General features: G+C 42.4%; 1 long non-coding RNA gene across 1 annotated transcript; it reads left to right on the forward strand.

The window, feature by feature from the left end:
- Positions 1-1,061: 1,061 nt before the first annotated feature.
- LOC123978290 lies at positions 1,062-21,343 on the forward strand. The gene is made up of 3 exons (XR_006826908.1): positions 1,062-1,115; positions 1,757-1,920; positions 21,183-21,343. It is a non-coding gene; the product is annotated as an uncharacterized LOC123978290 (long non-coding RNA).
- Positions 21,344-22,253: the final 910 nt, after the last annotated feature.

Below are 22,253 nucleotides of genomic sequence, written 5' to 3' on the forward strand. Positions count from 1 at the left end.
ATTCTAATTAAAAGCACACACATTCTAAACACAGAAGGAATTCACCTTTCAACTGTTGTGGAAGTATTGGTAAAGTTTTCCTTTAAAAAACATTGGAAAGGTTTCAAAGAAATGTTTCTATGCATTGTTCCTGTTTTCATTTATTTCTGTAAAGAAACAAACAGTGGACACAATGTCCCAATCTTTACCAATCTTGTTGTCCAATTAGAGAGATCTTTAGGAGCTGAATCTATAGGTCCTCTCCCCTGCCCCTTAATTAATCCGGCCTGCTGTAGATTGGACTCAATTACCCTCTGCTGTTCCATCATTATCATTGATTCTCATTTTCTAGCAAATCCTTTCTTTCATTCTCTCACATTCACTTGCTCTTTGAAAACTGTAATGCAATAGAAAGAGAAGACTTCTAGCTGTGTGTTGTTTTTCTATTTGAGTATGAATTTTCAGGAAGATAAAACCCTTAACCCCTTACCCATCCTCTTTACTACAGATGGAGACTTTCCTCAATAGAAGAATGGTCGCATTAGCCATTACAACAAGTGCCCCAAAATGACAAACGTTTATGCCCAAGTGACAAAGCTTCTGAAGTGGCTTTCATGACTGGATCAAAGAAGTCTGCATAGGGAGGAGGTCAACAAAACACCTGAATTTGATCTGGAAAGCTACCGTTTTTTTCATGTTGCCAATGATTGTTCACTTAACCTTAACAACATGTTTGTTATATACACAAACTGATTTTAACACAACTCCCACTGTTTCCCTGACCTCAACAACATACACTGAACAAAATTATAAACGTATCACGTTTGTTTTTGCCCCCATTCATCATGAGCTGAACTCAAAGATCTAAGACTTTCTCTATGTACACAAAAGGCCTATTTCTCTCAAATATTGTTCACAAATGTGTCAAAATCTTTGCCGAGATAATCCATCCACCTCACAGGTGTGGCATATCAAGATGCTGATCAGACAGCATGGGTATTACACAGGTGTTGCAATACCCCCCCGGACATAACAAGCAGTGGTAGTGTCCAACTGGGCCACCTCATCTCTAGGCAACACCCCTTCAAGCCAGCAGACTGCATGGATCCTTCCAGAGTGTGAAATCCCCAACAATGGTAAGCTCAAAAGAAAGTGGTTATCCAAAGAGCAAGACAATCCAAAAGTAACTTGTGCACACTTCAAAAGGCAACTTTTTACGGTCAACTAAATAAAGTATATGAAGGTGAAACAAATAGTGTCCTGTACATTATACGTATGTACTCGAATAAATGTTTGCAACAAATGTATGTATAATGTGTCTGAAAAGTATATAAACCAATCCTAAGGAAAATAACTGCATAAACTAACAAAAATTGTAAGTGCATGAGGTTACTGCTTTTAAGATGACTGTGTGGAACCTGGCTGTGGCCATCACATAAGGTGTATGCAAAAATATCCAGCAAGCTAAGCTGAACATTATTATTAACACCAGAAAACAGGGAGAAGCTAAAAAAAAATTATAACAGGATTACAGGAAAACATGGACCACAACAACAGAAGCAGCTCTACGGCGGAATAACAAGTGGTTTGACCGTCTGGATGCGTTGCTGGGTCACAGGCCAGCCTTCTCTGGCACAGCCACAACATTTAACTCTGTTACTATCTTATTGGTGCAAGACAGAAAAATAGATAAGAAGTTGGTTGAAGGTACATCACATATGTTTCACAAAAGGCATGTTAACTGCTTTAACGCTATGTCATGCTATTGTTCCTCTAGCGAAAAGCTACTGTTAGCAACAGGTACTTTCGCCTACATGCTAAGATCAACCGCCAGTGGTCTAGAATCGTGTAGAACTGAACCCCAGGCTGCAGAGATCAGTGTGTTTTCCCCTGCGACCACCAGCAGCCCTTGTCCAGTGCGTGCTGCAAACAAACGCCAAGGTAGGTTACCAGCAGTAGCCTTTTTCCTGCTAAAGTCTTAAAATGCAAGCTACAACCATTCACAAAATACACAACCAGTTCAGTTTAACAACACCCACATTTTTCTAGTTTTTATTCAAGTAAACGGGTATTCACTTTTTCATTTATTCATTTTATTTATTCACTAATTTAGCTGATGCTTATCCAAAGGGACTTACAATTGCTAAGCATGTCAGAGGTCACATGCCTCTGGGGCAACTTGCTCAGGGACTCATTGGTGGATGTGTCACATTGGGGAATTGAACCCGGGTCTCTCACACCAAAGGTATGTGTCTTATCCCTTAAATTGCCTGGCCCTTAAATTGAGCTGGCTGGCCCATTCGATTATGGCCCGCATGTGGAACGGTATGAATGTTGCAATTGGCACCCACTTGCTTAAAGTAAAATTCACAGCTTCTGTACAGTCTCACCCTTATTAACCCTGTTTCCTGACTGCGCTGCAACCGGAATTTTTCAGGGTGGTGCATGACAGGTAGGCGCGGTTCTGCAGGCTCTGTCTGCAGCAATGTTCTGAAGGCCTGCCCTGAGTTCTGTTGCATCCGCTGTCAGTAACAGGGACATTATGCATGCGAGTGTGAGTAGACCGGAGACCAGACAGGCGACGGCGCGCCCTGCCCGGAAGTGCCCTATCTGCGCCATCTGTCATAAGCGTGCGAGCAGTGTGTCTGACGACAACATGGTGGCGAGGGTTGATGCTGCCTTCCTCGAGTGGCAGCCTCAGATTGTTAGCAGCGGAGGTGAGGAGGGGTCAACTGACTGGGTCTTTTCAACAAGAGTTCATATGTCTAAGACCTCCAGCTCTGAAGGGGCCCCAGGGCCCCTCCCCTGGGGTCCAGCTTAGATGAGCTCTCTACTGGGGCCGTGGCAGCACCTCAGGATGTACTGAAGATGAAGGATGTCTGCTCCCATGTCTTCTGGTCTCGGGGGCTCGAGCTGCTGTACAGGGGTGCTAGGAGCAGACTTAAGCTCAATGGGGCGGTGTTGGAGGCCTTCACGCTGGAGATGTCAATGAGGCAGGGGTGCCTCCTGTCCACCCTCCTCTTCAGTGTGGCAATCCAGCCCCTGGCCCTCCTCCGTGATGGCGGCAACGTCATCATCAAGGTCAGGACAGAGACTGATTTGGAGAGGGCCTTGGAACATCTCCGGGTCTCCGGTTCCCGTGTTAACTTGGTCAAGTACATGCTGACGCACTTTGTTGCTGTCGCCTGCTCCCCACGTGGGTGGGCATTCCAGCAGGGGGATGGCACGTTCAGGGGTGCTGGGAATTTATCTCGGCACTGACATGGGGGCTGCCCGGGAAAAAACTGGGCGGGGGACATGGGCAGGGTGCAGGCCAGACTCGCCTACTGGCAGATGAGAAGAGGTCTGCCCCTGGGTCCAAATTGTAAACAAGCTGCTCATGCTTGTGCTGCACACCCTGGCTGTCCATCACCTCCCTGCCCTCATGCTGCATTCATCAAGGAGCAGGTGGACGGTGTGGGCCCTGCGCTCTTTACAACCTCTGCGGAATCCCCACTGCTGCACAGCTCGAGCTTCTTGACCCTCTGTTTAGTGAGGTGCTGCATGTGTGGGGCAGGGTCTGCCGGCTCCTCGCGACTTCCATCAGGACTAGAAAGCAGGTATTGGCGCAGCCACTCAGGCGCAACCTGTGCCTGGGCCTGGTGTGGAGGATCGTGGCTGTCTGCCCCTACGCGATGGTTGGACTCCACCAGGTCCACCACCTGGTTGCCGGTGGGGGGTGTTGAGACCAGGACAGTGTGGTAGAACAAAGACTGGGTCTCCTGCCATCCTACAGGCCTGACCTTGACCTGTTGAATTCCCAAAGCCTGAATTTGAGTTATTTTAAACAAAGGACAGTAAAACAAGCGCCAAAACGTCATACCTAAAAGCCACTATTGGCTGCGCTTGTAATCCTGCAGGTCGCCCTAGTAACGCCCTCGGGTATAAGTAAACTCCGTGCTCAATAGGGAAGAAGATAACCACATGTCCTACCTCCCCAAATCTTAGTCAACTGGACTGTTTCCGCCCGCTGCCGCCGCTGGAATACTCACCGTGAACCCGCTACCGAGCGGTAACACGGCCTCGCCAGGATCCGATCCGTGAAATGGCTCCGACGGACACATTCCCATTGAGAACTGGCATTATAATGGTTGCTACCAAGAGCGACCTGAGTAAGAGATTGACCAAAGTGTCTGGGCCGAGATATAGATATAACTGTATTGGTTATGTGCTGAGCTTTATGTTGATTGTGGATTTACAGACTGCCACGTCCACTGCTAGATATTGCTGTATGTGCTCAAGCACACTGTGTTAACATTATCCTGGCCACTTAGCTGACCGGGCTTTTACAGATTTCAGCCGTCTGTGAAAGTGATCGCTAAATATCCTTTATCAGAGTTAAAGGCTGAGCATATGTCGTAATGAGACCTGCCAGTGTGCGAAGCATTCACTGGTGGGTCTCGTCCATAATTGATAGTTACGACACTATAACACAGCCTGAAAATCCGCTTGTGATACTGCTGTGCTTTATTTTCACATGTGTACACAATCGCTAGGTTCTGCCCCAAGCAACGCCAGCATCCACCCATTGAGGACAACTCATTGTGCATGCTGTGTGGCAGGGTGTAGTTACATTGTAATGCACCGTGATAATTAAACAGACATTATCTTGTATGATCTCCCTGTTTTCCCTGCTTTCCTTGAACTAATCACTGTAAACACTCACTCGCCACGTGACTGGCACACCGCCATTTTTTTAGTTTTGCATAGCCTGGTACTTCAATTGCTGAAGAATAACCAAAGAAGGTAAAGATAGAGTTTAGCTCACTACAACTGATAAATAATGTAAATTTCAGAGATACAATTTTCAGGGATCAAGTAATGAGTTCAACAACTTAACAAATTATTCTGCATCTGTGGAAGTAAATGAAGCCTTTAAAGTTGATGCAGAAACAAACTTGAATGTTGTTCCTAACTTTGGCTGCTTAAATTTATACCATTTAAGGGTTTCACAGCACTTAAACTACTTATTGGCAACTATGTTATTGACTTTAATAGGAAATGCAAGTGGGCTTCAAGATTGCTAGCGACTTTACTTGACACTGACACATATATACCAGCTTTGCAGAGCATGCATTCTGCTTCACACACATGCACAATTTATATTACAACAATAATTTTAGTAAAACAGAACAAGGGCAACGTGCTGCTCTCAAGATGGCGCTCTGGCTAAATCCATAACTTTCCACTGCAGAGGCTTTATCCACCTGGAGGAGGTACTAAGTGTAGTTATGAGTGTATTAGTACAATATTATGACAATATATATAATATATATAAAATTTTATTTTAGTATAGTGCTAATATATTTATTGGTCACTTATTATATCACTTTATTTGGCTTTTGTTTGCCTACAGTTTGTTTATAGTAACCTTTTTTTAATGTCCCACCCCTTCCAAGCTGTGATTGGTCAGATAAAAATCCACCTGATCTTCCCCCTATTCTTTCTCTGCCAGTGGAGAGGGCATTGATGAGTACCGGCAGCTTGTGAGAAGTGCTGCTATGCAAGAAAAAGTCCCGGTACGCCAAAGAGTAAAATGTAATCGTGCGGGTGTGGGTCAAAGCAATGCAAAAATGCACACAATGAATGCCAACTGAAAAGCAAAAGTCTCATCCCAGACATTTTGGCATTTAGAAATCCTGGCCAGACGCTTTTTTAGGTCCCTCGTAAAAAGTCTTGCTTACTGCTGGAATATTTATTAAATCACAACAGATTTTATGAAGATAAAAAGTGACGTACAACGTGTATACAGGAAGAATCTTGACAGTTTATCTATGTTAAACTGTTTACATTTAATGACATATGGTAATAACAATTTTTTAATGTTTAAAAATGCTTTTGTAACCCCTTAATGCCGGTTGTTGCGAATTTGCATCACACAGATTCCATTCAGACTGGATATAGTCTGTATTCCCCCAATGCCTGTGCATATTCGATACGTACCTAGGAACTTTTTGCAAGCACAGGTTTCCAGGTTTATGCCTGTTGCCGCTAATTTGTATCATACCTGAATTTATATCTATTCTATGTGTTGTCTATAGACAACTTAATAATCTCCACTTAATTTAGCATCAGCTTGAAAGCAAATGAAAACAGAAATAACGCATTTTCTTATATAATTGTAAATAAATTCAGGCATCAAGGTGTTAAGAGACATCTTCAGCTCTGTAAGCAGTAATCTTGACAATTCATAATGTGTTCAGATTTTGTCATTAGACCTGTACGTGCATCTAGCCCCTCATCCTTTGCACTAGATGTCAGTTCCGTCAGGTTGGTTTAATGCAGTGATACCACATTCTTCTCTGTACTCATCACCATTCATTTTACACAGGTGCAGAAATGTTTCCTTAGACATATTGAAATTCTGTATCCACTAGGCCTCTGTGAAAGTTGACAATGCTTTCCCACCACTGTTGTTCTTTTGTGTATCCAAACACATGGCGAAACAAGAGCATTCTGTTGTACTCGCATATCTGAAATACACACAAAAGGTGACAACAAGAATTTGATGTAGTTTAGAATAACATTTTTCACAATTGTGATTTACTTAAACGTGATACATATACACTAAACTCTTACCATTCTTGTTTTCTGTGTGTGAAGGCGTGACTTCCTCTGTCATCGCACAGTCAATCTCCGCAATAGCTTGTAAATTCATTACTTGCTTTAAGTCTAGCATTTCGGGCATTACTGCGTGTCTATTTTCCTCCACTGACTCAATGACCACATTTGCAAAAAAATAAATCACAATCAGCAGCACAACTTGAATCTCCTCCATGGTTACTGTGCTGATGTTGATGTGTCACATAAATAATGATGACTGTAATAATTTGCCTAATATTCGCAGGTCTTTAGACTGTGTTGGAAACACACACACGACACCGGGCTGCAGGAACCTTTTACAGTAGCCCCTTGAAAAGAGGTACTCAAGACTAAAAGTGGTGGAAACGTGGCTGTAGATACCCTCAATACCCACCATACAGATCAAGTGCTCCATACATATCAGGTTAAGTTTTAGACACCAGAGTTTAACCAAAGATATGCCACACATAAAAAATGCTAATCAAAGTTTACTTTCAGGCCATTGACACATTCGCTCTGCTATACAAAGCAGGCTACCACAACAAACATACATCCAAAGGAATAATAACATTCAGATCATTCGATGTCACCGTATTTCCTCCAATTTCCAACAATCAACCAAAGAGCCTCTGACAGAGAGGTTATTCAAAACGGTTTCTCCTGGAAATTAAAAACAGTACCGTGGCCTCTCTTGCTTCCACTCACGCCTCAGGCAGCCAGGATCCAATATAGAGTATGGAACAGCCTCCATTTCAAGTGTTCCTTTTATGCCTATCACAACCCTACCCTCACTCTGTCTGGAGGTGGTGGCCACTCCAATCCCCCTAACAGTCACATTCCAACCACAACTAAAACCTATAGTTTCCACTTTCTCACACAGGAGGACTTCATCACCCCACGAAACATAACTTCTCTCACATGCAGTCACAACACCCAACCATCCAGAACCATAGGGTAATTTCAGTCCAAAGAACCAGAGTTTATAAAACCTCCTCATCCGGTCCAAATTTACTGAAACAGACCATGAACCTATACACAACAAATAAATTCTATAGAAACAGAAAATTAACACTGTATAGCAGAGCCATAACTCTCCCTTTTTTACCAAATCAAATCAAAAATACACTTTCTCTCCCCAGGACTGCTATGTCAAAAAGATGGTAGAGATGGTGTCCCAATACTGCTTCACCTCCTTCATGCAAACAGGAATGGCAGACATAAGCTGACCTGGAGACCTGATGAGAAAGCAGGATTGCCATTGTATAAATGCCTCTCCAGCGATGCGGGCCAGTCAATAGGCAATCTGGTCATCGCCCGTTTACTAATCCTTGATGCTTGTGCTGGTCAACTTAACTGGGAGAGAGGGTATCTTAATCATTCACTAAGGAGATCCAAGTTGACATAATCCTTGTCTTTGCCTTCACAACTGTGCTGTCAGCTGCACGGAGCACACTGGAGACACCGTGGTAGCAAACACACACTCTGTCTTCTCACCTGGCACATCTTCACCACCTGCACATATGGATTGTATAAATTGGCAAAGTCTGGACATAAAGCCAGTAACAGCTCTCGCACAATCGCTACACTCCATATTCTCAACATCAATCCCAGTATATACAGTATAATGCAGGCCAAGCAAAATGACACAAAAGAATTGTTCGCCTGCCAAACTTCAAATGATATTTTCAAACTGATTCTCAGGATAAAACCCCTTTAGGTGTACAATCTCAATTTTGACGTGGTTCTGACATAATACATACTGTACATAATAATATAAGATACAATACAATATGCAACAAATAACAGACATGGTTACAGTTACAATTTGACCAATTATATAAGTACAAAAACAAAACACACACATACCCAGATCAGTGTTATAACAACAGTAAAAAGTGACAGTTATTAAGTACTGCAGAGATTTCAGAGAAGTTGGTAGGTTTGTAACGCACTGGGGATCAGTATAGCGTCATAGTGAAAAGAAAAGACTGAGTAAAGAGATGGCTGGGGTGGATGGAGGGCCAGAACCCTGATTTTGAAACAGGAGACGTGGGGTTCGTGTCCTGTGTGAAAGTAAAAATTAACATTAAATATTTTTATTTAAGTTACGCAAGTGACATAAGTTAAGTTACGTGTTAACTGACCTACATAGTTAGTTTAACCCAAACTTTGATCTTTTCCTAAACCTAATCAAGTACTTTTTGTGCCTAAACCAAACTAAATTGCAACGTTTCACGACTCTAATAACGTGTCGTTTCAAAATGGCGCTAGCGTTTTATTTTGAAAGTCTAACCAGAGGTTGCATATTTATTGATGCTAACTTTACTGGACATTTCATGTTTGTTGTTGCTAACTTGACCGCTGAGCATCTAAAAATGACACTAAAGTGGTACCCAGGGCGTTAAAAAGCGACACCAAAGGGCCTTGACCAAGCGTCAATATGTGATGCGGGAGTGAGAATGTGTTGATTTTTGAGAGAAAGCCATTGCAGTTGATTGTACATTAAACAGTGGTGAGTTCAAAAGCGACAATTATGAATAAATCTGCATAAAGACTTAAATAAAATTTGGCCAAATCAGTTTGTGAAGCATTTTGAAATGCAATGTCTCCATAGTCAAGAAGAGCCAAAAACAACCGGAATACCAGCTTCTTTTTGACATACATGGAAAAACACTTCTTTGATCAGCATATTTTACGGTATCCTCTCTATATAAATGGATATGAGGTTTTGCATAGTAATGGAAGTTAATTAATAAAAATTTAAAAGAGAAGAGACCCCAAAATAAAGCCTTGTGGAACCCCTTCTTAATATAAAGAAGATCAGACTGATGCCCTTCAGTAAACACACACTGCCTCCTACCACTAAAATATACATCGAAGCAGGTCAGTCCAATGTTTAAAACATTTTGTAATAGCATATGAAGATCAATCAAATCATAATGCTGCTTGATGGATACGCTGGCACTGCAGAAGACTATTCAAATATAAGGATTAGGAGGGAACGAGTTCAGGGACCACCGGGATTTCCTGGCCCATGATGATGATTAGCTAATAATACGCTGATTAAGATTTCATAGAGACATGCTCTTTGATCTATGTGCTGAACTGAGTCCAGCATTATACAGACCAACACCATGAGGGAAGCAGGGATGCCTGGATGAGGGGGGAAGTTGAACGGATGAGGTGGAGGGATAGGGAGGTTGGGATCGAGCAATCTGAGACAAATGGGGCCGGCTGAGTAGCACAGGTATGGATAGGCTTGACAGGTAATTTGAGGTGTGGTTGAGGCTTGGCCCCACTCCCGAACCTAAGTTAACAAATTAACGTTTTCTTTTGCTTCAGAACCCTATTTATTAAATAATGTGCTTTCTACCTCCTCACCCTTACAAGCACCTTGATTTCTGTGTCAGAAAATTTCATTATTTTTCCGTCTTCCTCTTGGTTGTTGTTGACATTATTCAATGTAAGCGGGCTCATTTCTATGCATCAATATTCATGAGGTGCTTGCATCGACCATTTATGGCTGAATGTGGGCATGAAGAGGGCTGGATATGATGCTGATTCATTCGCACACATTTCCAGGTGGACTATGATTTATAATGGGAAAGGTACCTACAGAAATATTTGTTTTTGGTACATGCAATTTTCAGTTTTTGTATGCACGTGCACTTGGAGTGAGAATCCTACACACTTTTTTATAAATGAGGCCCCAGATATCCAGACTTCCTTGACAGCTGCATTGGAGAGGGGTTAATGAAAATCCAGATGTCAGGACAGCTGAGGAGCTTCACAGCTTAACAGGGAATAAAGTAAGAATGTCGTGTAGGGCACCAGTCCAACTCAAGATAATTGGTCTGTCTCCTGACAGATGTGGTGGTCTTGGAGCTTCCGTGATGGCTCACGCCAGAAAGTGCTTCTTATAGTAAGAATCTGAGCAAGGTTTGAAAAAGAACCACTGATCTAAACCTAACTAGGACCACAGAAATGATTATACTTAGCCCAACAAGTTGTTTTATCTGCCACTGCTATGAAGGTCACAAATACTTATCCACTAAAAGGAATAGTTTTACTGTTTCTATACCCCTGACCTCATAGGACTAGGACTGTCAAAGTAACTTGACCCTGTCCTAAGCACAATGATTACCTTTTAACTCAAACCCTGACTGCAAACCTAGCTCTGACCTTAACCCGAACACTTTTCAAGAAGATTAAAATATTTTCATACAGAGGTTCTTTGACTTTCCGATCACAACATGACAATATGTGGTTTTTACAATAGTTGACCATCTGCCCTTTGGTTGATTGTCGGAAGCTGACATACATCCTCACCGAGTCATAATATTTAGACCCAAGTTGGAGAACTCATCAGTATGTTTCCGGAGAGAGCAGTGCTTGTTACAATTTATGGGCCATTTCATGCTCCCATTTCCTTTAGTAGGTAATATGTGTCACTTTTATCACACTGAGAAGTTGAAGTGTTGAGGTGAAATGTTAAGTGATGTTTCAGCGATATGCAAAAGGAAGAGATTGGCTTAGCCTTAAGTGGATATTCCAGCACCGTAGGGGCCATTTTCTGTCGACGACATAACAAGGCCGAATGGAGCGTCTATGTCCTTGACGAGCCCTCTCAGTGCTTTACAGCCTGTGGGAGGACATCCCACTCTACTTACATGCAGTGCAGTATCATGTGAATAGTTTGGTCAAGAAGTGACAATCCTGTTAGCCTTATTTTTAGTTAGTGTATTTTAGTCAGTTTACCTGCACTTTATCAATCTCTATTTTCCTCATTTTGCCCATTATGTTGAATTGGGTAATTTTTATTGTCATTATTCTGTATGTTAGAGAGGTTGTCCTGTGTCTTGCAATTAACAGAATCAATCAAATAAAGCTTATGTTGAAATACAAAAATGCATTTAATACACTCAGTCAACATACTTTAGACACAGTCACAGTCATTCATGGGCACTTACGGTCACTGATGTTGTCATTAACTTTTATCATTTATTTTGTCATAGCACTTCATGATCATAAAATAGTGATTTGATGGATATCTCAGTCTGCAGTGGGAGAGTTTAGCTCTAATAGAAAATAAAATTTGACACACAAAGCCTTTTTTTGTCTAAATATTCCTCACTGAAATATATAGATATATAGCCTACACTAGAGATAAGTTAAAAAAATCTCCATAGATTGTGTAACATAAATAAAATTGAAAGCCACCCTGTGTGGAGCCATTTACCATTTTATTTTCCTTTCATACTAGTCCCTAGTATGAGGCAAGCTCCAAACACATTGGTGTTTGTCATGATCCAACCAAAAGTATTTTTAACCCTTCCATGGCTGGTCAATGCCAGTTTGTAATGTTAAAAAGGTGTAGTCTCCAAGCCCAAGATGACCCAGATGACACATTTGTAGTCAGACTGCTAATGTTTTGAGGTTGTACTTAAGTGGTATTTACTGAAATCTGTTGTACTAGATAGATTTTTTAGGTTGTCATTGTTATCTAGTGTTCTTTTTGTGACATTTTGTGTATAATCGTCTCCTGATTATCTTGACTGTGACAGCTACAGTAAGTCAGTCATGTAAAAACAAACAAAATGAGAATCATTTACTCTAATGAAGCACCGTGTGGCTCACCTTTGTTGAAGGTTTCTCCTGATGACAGCAGGTCAAAGGGAGCCCATTTAAACCCAGAGTTAATTGTCACTCCCTGTTTTGTTTCGTTTTTTGTCGAGCTTGCACATGGCTGTCACGCACTGTCATAAGTTTCTTGACTGAACCGACCTTTCAGCCCCATTGGCAATTAAAGCTGAACATATCTCAGTCTTTTTGCAAATTAGAATGCAAATAAACTCATGAATTATGGAAATGGGTTAACTGGACTAAACTTGAAAGAAATGTTGAGCACATGCAGAGCTGCCTGGAAAGTGACTGTTATACTAATGTGAAACAGTGCAGCAGAAATGGGTTTAGCTGTATAACCAACTGCTGATAGATCTGTTCTGGGTTATGTGTTACATTACATTTATTTTTCGGATGCTTTGGTCCAGAGCAATTTACAATAAGTGCAACCATGTGGATACAACCCAAGATTTGCAAGAATAACGCAAATACATCAGCTTCATCAAATATGCTGAACCACACGGTTTCCCAGTGAACGTTGCTGGATTAGGACGAACACGCTGGCCAATTTGACGACAGAGAATACAGTAACGAGGTGGTTTGCGGTGGCTCCAAACAGGACAGGATGAATGTGTGGTTAGACAAGGCGGGGACAAGAGAGGCGTCAAGCAGGAGAGGAGCGAGAGGCAGCAACAGCGGGTAGAGTCAGAATATTTTCACGTACTATACGTACTATAACTGTAAATTAGGGGTTTATTTTGATCAAAGCAGAGCTGGTGATTATTGGAATAGTGGAAAGACTAACCAGTTTTGGTGAGTTTTATTTTGTTTCTGTTTATGTGTGAATGACATCAAGCTATTTCAGCAAAAGTGCAACCTACATAGACGTCTTTCACATAACGTCAGAACTGTTTCTTCTTAACATTCTGTTGATAAGGTTAGCAAAACCTGAAATTCTGGCCATATCTTACACATTGCATCTTTAATGTAATTTACTGGTCACACTTGGCAATACTACTCAATGTCTTATCATCTCCATGTCCTCACACCCAAACGGCAAAATAGGTTGTTTAACAATGCCTCTCATAATGACACATGCGAGCGTTTTTACCGTCCCACCGTGGTTAACGTTATGTTAAGGAAAATATTGTGGTTTGTAAGTAAGTACGTTTCGTCCAGCGCATCTACCTCCTTACTTTCTCACTTTTTATACTACTGACTAACCTGACTTATATACCTGACTTCCTCCTTTGCTACCATCACACGACCACAAGAGGTTGGGCCACATTCAACGTAAATATGGGTCGGGACCATAGACTGTGACCGGTTGTAACCTGCTCAAACAACTATATGGTCGTTTTCTGGTGAGGACAGGCTGTTTTTCTTTTATTTGAAAAGTGCTGTCAACCATTAGTTCAAGATGTCAGAAAATATTTATTTTTACTGGGTGCCTGAAAGCAACATTGCCCATGGCATCAGTTGTTGACATGTAAACTTATTTCAAAGAGAGGTCAGACCCAGCCTCTCAACCTTAAGCTTTGCTCCAAATATCATCTGTTATGAATCAGTTTTATGCTTCTTGGAGCTGTATTTTTTTATAAATCCAACATGTTTCAGCGTTGGACAGGTAGAGCGATTGACCGTACAAGGTTCTTGTTGTCATTTTTCTAGAGATCATGACTGGGCTCACCAGGTGATGATGGCTATTTGGTATACAAGGCCACAGTAAAGGGAAATGGAGCTTGATTGTCTTGCTCTGTTGCTGCACTAGAAATGTCCTGTGTCGTATTTCTCTCTAATTTTGTTAGATGGCAATCACTTTCAAGAGGCAAGTGACAGGGCCTGCTGGTATGGAACATGATGCACAACATGACAGCACACAGACTGAAGCAACTCAAGCCTGTAATTAATTTCTATCCTTAATTCCCCTGCAGGTAATTTTCAGATGAATTACATACTTAGCAGTGACCAACTAAGACATCAGAAATAAATACCTGCATTCGGTTATGCAGCCTGTGTCCTGGGTCACCTTCACAGACTGTATAAAACAAGTGGACAAAGCCTTGTGGTGGAAAAAGTGAAGCCCATGTGGAAGTGCCTTAAACCTGCATTCCCTCTAATGGCCAGCAGGAGGCGACTCCACTGGCTGCAAAAGAAGTCTTTTGTTGAGAATTCTATGACAAATGAATTTATGGTCTTATTTGTTAGTTTTAAGTCTTCTTTAGTACAACATGACGTTCATTTTGTAAATAATGATTTTAGAGTAAAATAGACGCTACCGTGTGCTTGACAAGTCGCTACCAGTGCGACCTGTTAATGAGGATAGAAGCATAGCAAAACGTATCCCTCCCCAACTCCAACATCTCATCCAAACATGGTCACTTCTGGCTCCAAAAAAAAAAGATCTGCCAAACTCGCAGCGTCAAATAAGTAGTCCACAAACTTTTACACAGGTGACCTGGTATTTGTCATGTTCTCTGTTCCAAAATTAAAAGAATTGGGCAGATTTATCTATTGGCATACTTTCATAGTTTACATTACTGCTGAAAACCTGCTTCAAGTTCAAGATTCATTTCACATCTTTGAGACTGCCATTGATTTTTCATATAGTTAAGTCTACCAAAGTCAATGATGGTACATAATTGAGTCCAGACTCACCTCCTCTGTCACCATCTGCTACGCTGCTGCCACAGGTAAGGACAAGGGCAGACTGTAGTGTATTGTTTGCTCTGCTGAGAAGGTGATGGGCTGCAACCAGCCATCCCCACTGGACCTGCATGCAGGATAGATTGTGGCTGAACCCCTCTTACCCCAGTTTTTGAAACACTCCTATAGCAAGATACCGAGGCCTATGAAGACCAAAACCTCATACCACAAGAATAGTTTCTTCCCTACTGCAGCTGGCCTCATCAACAAGGCCCGAGACCCCAACTAACATGGACTCTTGATGATGATTAAAGTAAGTACTGCAGGTCAAGAAAATATAAAATACATACATACATACATACAATTTTGCTGGACTTGCATTTTTGGTAGCATTTTATATTATAGCTCGGAAATAAAATGGTAATAGTTTGATAATAGAGAGGTAATAATTCAGTCATACTGTGAAAATACCAAAGAAATCAGTAGGTAATATCAGAATCAGAAATACTTTATTGATCCTCGAGAGGAAATTCTGTGTCACAGTTTCACACATTGCGCAAAAGGAATATAAGTAAAGATAGAAAGTTGGTATATAAAGAAGTATGTAAATATCAGATTAAAAATATAAAATAAAATATAAAGGAGTGTGGATATGTACAATATTGACATAGTTAAAGGAATTGTTATGGTCCAGTATTTACATAATTAAAGGAATTGCTGTGGTGAACAGTTATAATGAATAAACAGTAGCAGCACGTCATGGAGTGGGTCGTCACATAATAGCTTGGTATTAACAACGGGTGTATCTGGGTAATAGTAGACTGAAATGTATGTAACAGGGTAATAAGGGGCCAAATAAAAGGGTAATAATGGGGAAACACATTTAAAGATAGCAAGGCAAGATTATTTAGTAATATTTTAGAACTGCTTGAAGTGAAATGCTCTGAAATATGAGTATTCTTAAACAACACCACCAAGTGGAGGTGGAAACAACAAATTACTTTGCTGTTTCAAATAAATAAATTTGTAGATGTAGTCTCTGACTTTGTTCATTTTTTTTTTAAAGCTAAGCAGTTGCATCACTTCTCCAATGCACTTCAATACGTTGATCAGCAAATATAAATTATGCAGCTATGATGCTCGGCACTGTTTCTGACTTTCTGTCTTAAACTGAGTAATAAATTTGGTTTGGTCTGTTCAGTTCAGTACAAAACTAGGCCTATATAAGCACAGTTATTATTAAGGGTTATTAACTCAGTCAGCATCCACCTATTTGCAACGGTGGTTGCAACATGAGTTTGCCCTCTTTCACTGAGCTTTAATCACATTTGAGCTGACCTGTGCTCTCATTTTTCCTATGTGTGTGTCTGTGGATGTTACCAGCTAAGCCCTGGCATCTGACTGATATTAAAACTTAATAGGAGCTCCAGGTTTTTCTGCTATTTCTGCTAACCCCTGTTTTTGTTGTCTCCGTATGTTCATACTTAACTGTTCATACTTATAATTGGAATTGGCAAATTTGTGTCCACACATATATTTATATTGACTTAATATGTAATCGTGATAACATCTGCTTCAGTCTGAACTTAACTTAAAAGTGTCAGAAAAGCATGCGGTGGCCACATCTGTATGCGCTCTGATGTGTGAAACTTTATGCGCTTTGATCTGTACAGAGAAACACTTAAACTCCATGCTGCGCTCCATCAGAGAAATCCCCCTCCAGTCTCAGAATCTATCCGGTTAATTGTCCATCATGCTTACACACCACAGAAAGAGGATGAGCTGGCATTAAGCCACTTGAAAGATGACTTGTGACTTGCACATCATTTGGCCCTTTGAACACTGATCCACATTAATGAAATCAAATGAAACCCCATCAATCCCCCTCAATGTGTTTCAGCTCTATCAATCCATGTTATGACACCCTCGTCGAACACTAACAGTGTCCAATATGCTATTAAATGAACATGACAGATATGTTTCTTTTAATCTAATTGATTTATTAAGGCCTTTCACTGCATTCCAGTAAAAATGATACAAGTCAGCAAGTTGAAATGGCCTGCTGAAGCTCAAAGCTGCACAGTTTTCCCTCCGTCTGTGTCAAGGTTCAAGTGTGCTCTGCCAGGTTAGCAGTTCACTATGCAGCAGTGAGTGAGCGGTAGCAGACATGATGACCGACTGAACGCTGTCCCTCAGCTCCCATTGGTCATATTGCAATGTCTGTTTGGTGACAGTCACAGGAGAAAATGTGAGTCCATTTAATTAATTTTAAGTTTTATGGTTAAGTGTTGAAGCATGATAGAATGCTGTCTGAACACTTAATCATCACTATGTTCACACACACACACACACACACACACAAATACAAACAATATAAAAACAAAAATCATGCAATAAATAGTTTTCATTGGAACTGTCCAATAACCCCCTGCCCTGACACCTGCCTAGTGACATCAGTGGCGCGTTCGCATAAAAACGGCTTGTTCGGCCGTGCAGACAGAGATTGTTCTCAACGCCTCATTTCCCCCAGGGAGAATGCATTTTGATTGTGTCAGGATATGACTTTAAAGACACATTAATGGCCAAATCTACCACTGTGGCAGCCGACAAAGCCAGGGAGGCTTGTTGGCGTCACATGGAGTTAATTTGCAGCCTAATTATCTTCACAGCATTCTTATTGTAGTTCAAATCTCTATTATATATTTTACGGGCTTCTTTTATTTATAATATGATTAAGATGTAAAGGTACAACTGCGCATAAGGTCCATTGTAAAAAAAAAAAAATAAATAAATAAAAAGGAGCCAGTGGAGTGAGGTAATAATCCGAGACAAAATTTCCAAGCTTAATCTACAAGTTAAAAACTTGATTCTCTGACATTATAGTCACACATTAATGAGGGAAACTTTACTTTGCAAGGCTGCAACATCACACACACGCCCCTCTGCCGTGTATTATGCATGCAGTGGAAAGTTATATTAGACTTTGCAATCAGATTTAGCAGTGAGGAAATACTTGTGAATTTAGCCCACAATCCCTACCATGCAATTTAGAGACTTTGCCGTGGGCATATTCAGAAAAAAATACCAGAGTGATAGTGATTTTTTGTCACTTTTTGACAGGGATTTGTCAATTTTCTTGTAAATTTGACACTTTCATCATGGATTTTTTTTTCTTGGTTTATTAATCCCCACCCTGGCTCCGTAGCCTATAAGCTATTTTGGACATGTAAAATAGTCTAAATATGTGAAAACACCTACCTAATTCAATTATCGGTTACAGATAGTTTACATCACAGAAACAGTCCCATTAATTAATTAACTTATTAATTAAATTGATCTCTAGAAGTTAATTAATAAAAAATAAAGAAATAAATTATAATAATAATCCTCTCCGGGAACCATCACCTTATCGTGGTGGAGAGGTTTGCGTGCTCCGGTGAACCTGGAGGCTGGTGCTTCTGGTAGGGTCTCCCAAGGCAAAGTGGTTCCAGGTGAGGGGCCAGACTGAGAATGGTTCACAAAGACCCTTGATGACAAAACGAGGAAGAGGAGAAGAGACCCTGCCCGGAGGAAGCCCGGGGCCCCCGTCTGGAGCCAGGCCCAGAGGGAGGACTCGTCGGCGAGCGCGTGGTGGTCGGGTTTGCCATGGAGCCACAGGGGTCGGGTGCGCTGCCTCATGGGTGGCAGTGAAGGTCAGGGGCCTCGATGGACCAGACCCGGGTGGCAGAGGCTGGCTCTGGGGACGTGGAATATCACCTCTCTGTGGGGGAAGGAGCCGGAACTTGTGAGGGAGATGGAGCGCTACCAATTAGATCTGGTGGGGCTGACCTCCACGCACAGTCTCGGTTCTGGAACCGTACTCCCTAATAGGGGATGGACACAATTCTTCTCTGGAGTTGCTCAAGGTGTGAGGCGCCAGGCGGGTGTGGGGATACTCACAAGTCCCCGGCTGAGCACCGCTACGTTGGCGTTTACTCCGGTGAACGAGAGGGTCGCCTCCCTATGCCTTCGGGTAGTGGGGGGGGGGGAACTCTGACTGTTGTTTGTGCATATGCACCAAACAGCAGTGTAGAGTATTCAGCCTTCTTGGAGACCCTGAATGGAGTTCTGTATGGGGCTCCAGTAGGGAGACTTCAACGCGCATGTGGGCAATGATGGAGAAACCTGGAAAGGCGTGATTGGGGGGAACGGCCCCCCTCTATTGCTGAAGCTGCAGCGGAAAGCTGTGGTCTCAAGGTCTTAGGTACCTCAAGGTGTGGTAACCCTCGAACACCGTGGTGGACACCGGTGGTCAGGGAAGCTGTCCGACTGAGGAAGGAGGCCTTCCGGGATTTTTTGTCTCGGAGGACTTCGGAGGCGGCTGCAAGGAACCGACGGGCCCGAAGGGCTGCAGCCTCTGCTGTGGCAGATGCAAAGCAGCGGGTGTGGGAGAAGTTCGGAGAAGACATGGAGAAGGACTTTCGGTCGGCACCAAAGTGTTTCTGGAGAACTGTCTGCCATCTCAGGAGGGGTAAGCGGGGAACCGTCCAAGTTGTGTACAGGAAGGATGGGACCCTGTTGACCTCAAGTAGGGAGGTAATTGGGCGGTGGAAGGAACACTTGAGGAACTAAATCCGACTGACATGCCCTCTCTAGTAGAGGCAGAGCTGGAGGCTGATGGGGGTTTCTCATCAATTTCCCTGGAGGAAGTCACTGAAGTAGTCAAACAACTCCACAGTGGCAAAGCCCCAGGAATGCTAAAAGCTTTGGGTGTGGAGGGGCTGTCTTGGATGACACGTCTCTTTAACATTGCGTGGAAGTCGGGTACAGTGCCCAAGGCAGACTGGGGTGGTGGTTCCCCTATTCAAAAAGGGGGACCAGAGAGTGTGTGCCAATTACAGGGGTATCACACTTCTCAGCCTCCCCGGTAAAGTCTACTCCAAGGTGCTGGAACGGAGGGTTCGGCCGATTGTTGAACCTCAGATCGAAGAGGAATAATGCGGTTTTTGTCCCGGTCGTGGAACAACTGACCAGCCCTTTACTCTCACAAGGATCCTGCAGTGGGTTTGGGAGTATGCCCATCCAGTGTACATGTGCTTAGTAGATCTGGAGAAGGCGTATGACCGGGTCCCCCAGGCGATACTGTGGGAGGTGCTGTGGGAGTATGGGGTGAGGGGGGCCCTCATAGGGCTATCCAATCCCTGTACATCCAAAGCGAGAGCTGTGTCCGAGTACTCGGCAGTAAGTCAGACTCTTTCCAGGTGAGGGTTGGCCTTCGCCAGGGCTGCGCTTTGTCACCAATCCTGTTTGTGATATTCATGGACAGGATATCGAGGTGTAGTCGTGGCGAGGAGGGGCTGCGGTCCAGTGGGCTTGGGAACTCGTCACTGCTTTTTGCGGATGATGTGGTCCTGATGGCATCATCGGTCCGTGACCTTCAGCTCGCACTGGATCGGGAGGTGTTCCAGGCACGTCCAGCTGGGAGGAGGCCTCGGGGAAGACCCAGGACTAGGTGGAGAGATTATATCTCCACACTGGCCTGGGAACGCCTCGGGATCCCCCAGTCAGAGCTGGTTAATGTGGCTCGGGAAAGAGAAGTTTGGGGTCCCCTGCTGGAGCTGCTTCCCCCGCTGGTCCCGGATAAGCGGATGAAGATGGATAGATGGATGGATGATCTCTAAAATCACCGAAGCTGCGGGGCTTGCTGTATGAATGCTGCTGTGTTAAGAATAACTTCATTTCAGCTTCAACTACAGTGCAAGAAGTCGATGAAGGACGATGAAATCTAAAAATATTTATAAGTGGTGTGTATTAAGATCCTACTTCTCATCATTAACACTGAGTACAGATGTGGTGGGTAACCTCGAGTTAACCATGAACAAAAGTTTAGAGTAAATTGCCATGGCAACAGACCTCTGGTAACACCTATCCACCTTTCGTAGTACGGGTTAATCGGGACGTTACACCTGAAGTTACCTGGATGAGCCAGTTACCTCACTTGGGAGTGAGTGTGTTATGGATTTATTTATGCCTTTGGATGAATGAGAAGTTCTTGGTGTGTTTCAGTTTTGTGTGTCTATCTGCGTTGTTCTCTTTGTCCCTCTTCAGTGGAGAGTGTGGCGTTTTCCCACACCTGCCAGCAATCACCACTCACACACCTGTTCATCATCACACCAATCAGCCTCTCATTATGAAGGACAGACCAGACATCCAGTCCCTGCTGGATTGTTGTCATTCCTAGTAGGAGCACGTCCCAGCCAACTTGTCTGTTCAGAACCTGAAACGTTAAATATTTTGTCTGCCTGCCGAACTAACTGGATTTTCCCTGTCTTCAGGGAGTCACTACGGGATATGAAGCCCTATAGACCGGATCAGTCAGTCAGTTCAGCCAGCCACAGAACTCACCAGACCACTTTCCTGAGACACCTGTCCCACCCTCTTGCCAGCCAAATCCTGCCAGCTTACATTTGGATTCTGGAATCGAGCCAAACCTCAGTCCCATTCTCCTGCTAACCACTCTGCCTCATTACTTTCTGTGTTATTAATAAATAATCTTATCTTTACCAGCTCTGTCTCTGTCTGCTTTTGGGTTCAGATTCTAAAACCTGACAAACTGAAAGGGGAACTCTGTTGGTGGCACTGTGTTTTGGAGACCCTGGAAGCTAAAAATGCCTCACCTTTTTCTACATCACAAAATCCATCTGTGTGGAAAATGACATGGAATATAAATAGGAAAGAAAGAAATCCATTAGAACAACATTTAAAAAATGCAGAAAAGAGGAAATAATCTCCGCTAAAGTAGTAAAGGAAATATTTGAATAGACAAGTTACAGTGATTTGGCCTGAACTGAATAAAGTAGTGCAAAGAAATCAAAGGCACAAGAAAACTGAAGAAATTCTAATTGAGAGACACTGCAGTCAGCTTGCAGTGCAGATACTGATATTTTGTCTTCACTATCAACTCTTCTGGTGTCTGAAACCTGCAAGAGAGAACATGAGCAGCAAGCTGAACAATCAAGTGGCCATAACCAGGATCAGGATTTTAGAAATACAGACTTTAAGTCCAAATACCCACAGTGCCACCACACCACCTGAAGAAATGTTTTGATTAGCTACCAAAAAATTGGCTGGGATTTTCCTTTCCTTTTTTTTTAAATTTATCTCCTATTTCCCATTTTATTCATTAATTTAACTGTTCAAATATATTTCTGTACTTTTTTATTTATTTATTTTTTATCCCTCTAAATGCTGTTTCAAAGCTATCTCCAAACCGCCCCAATATCATTTTTGGTTGGAGAAATATTCCTTCCATATGTTAATATGGAATTACATTTAATACAATTCATAAATATTTAAATATAGAAGTCTTTTAGTTTAAAAAATGTCAGAATCAAACCTTCAAAACT

The sequence above is a fragment of the Micropterus dolomieu genome, linkage group LG10 (assembly GCF_021292245.1).
Source record: "Micropterus dolomieu isolate WLL.071019.BEF.003 ecotype Adirondacks linkage group LG10, ASM2129224v1, whole genome shotgun sequence".
Taxonomy (NCBI): Eukaryota; Metazoa; Chordata; class Actinopteri; order Centrarchiformes; family Centrarchidae; genus Micropterus; species Micropterus dolomieu.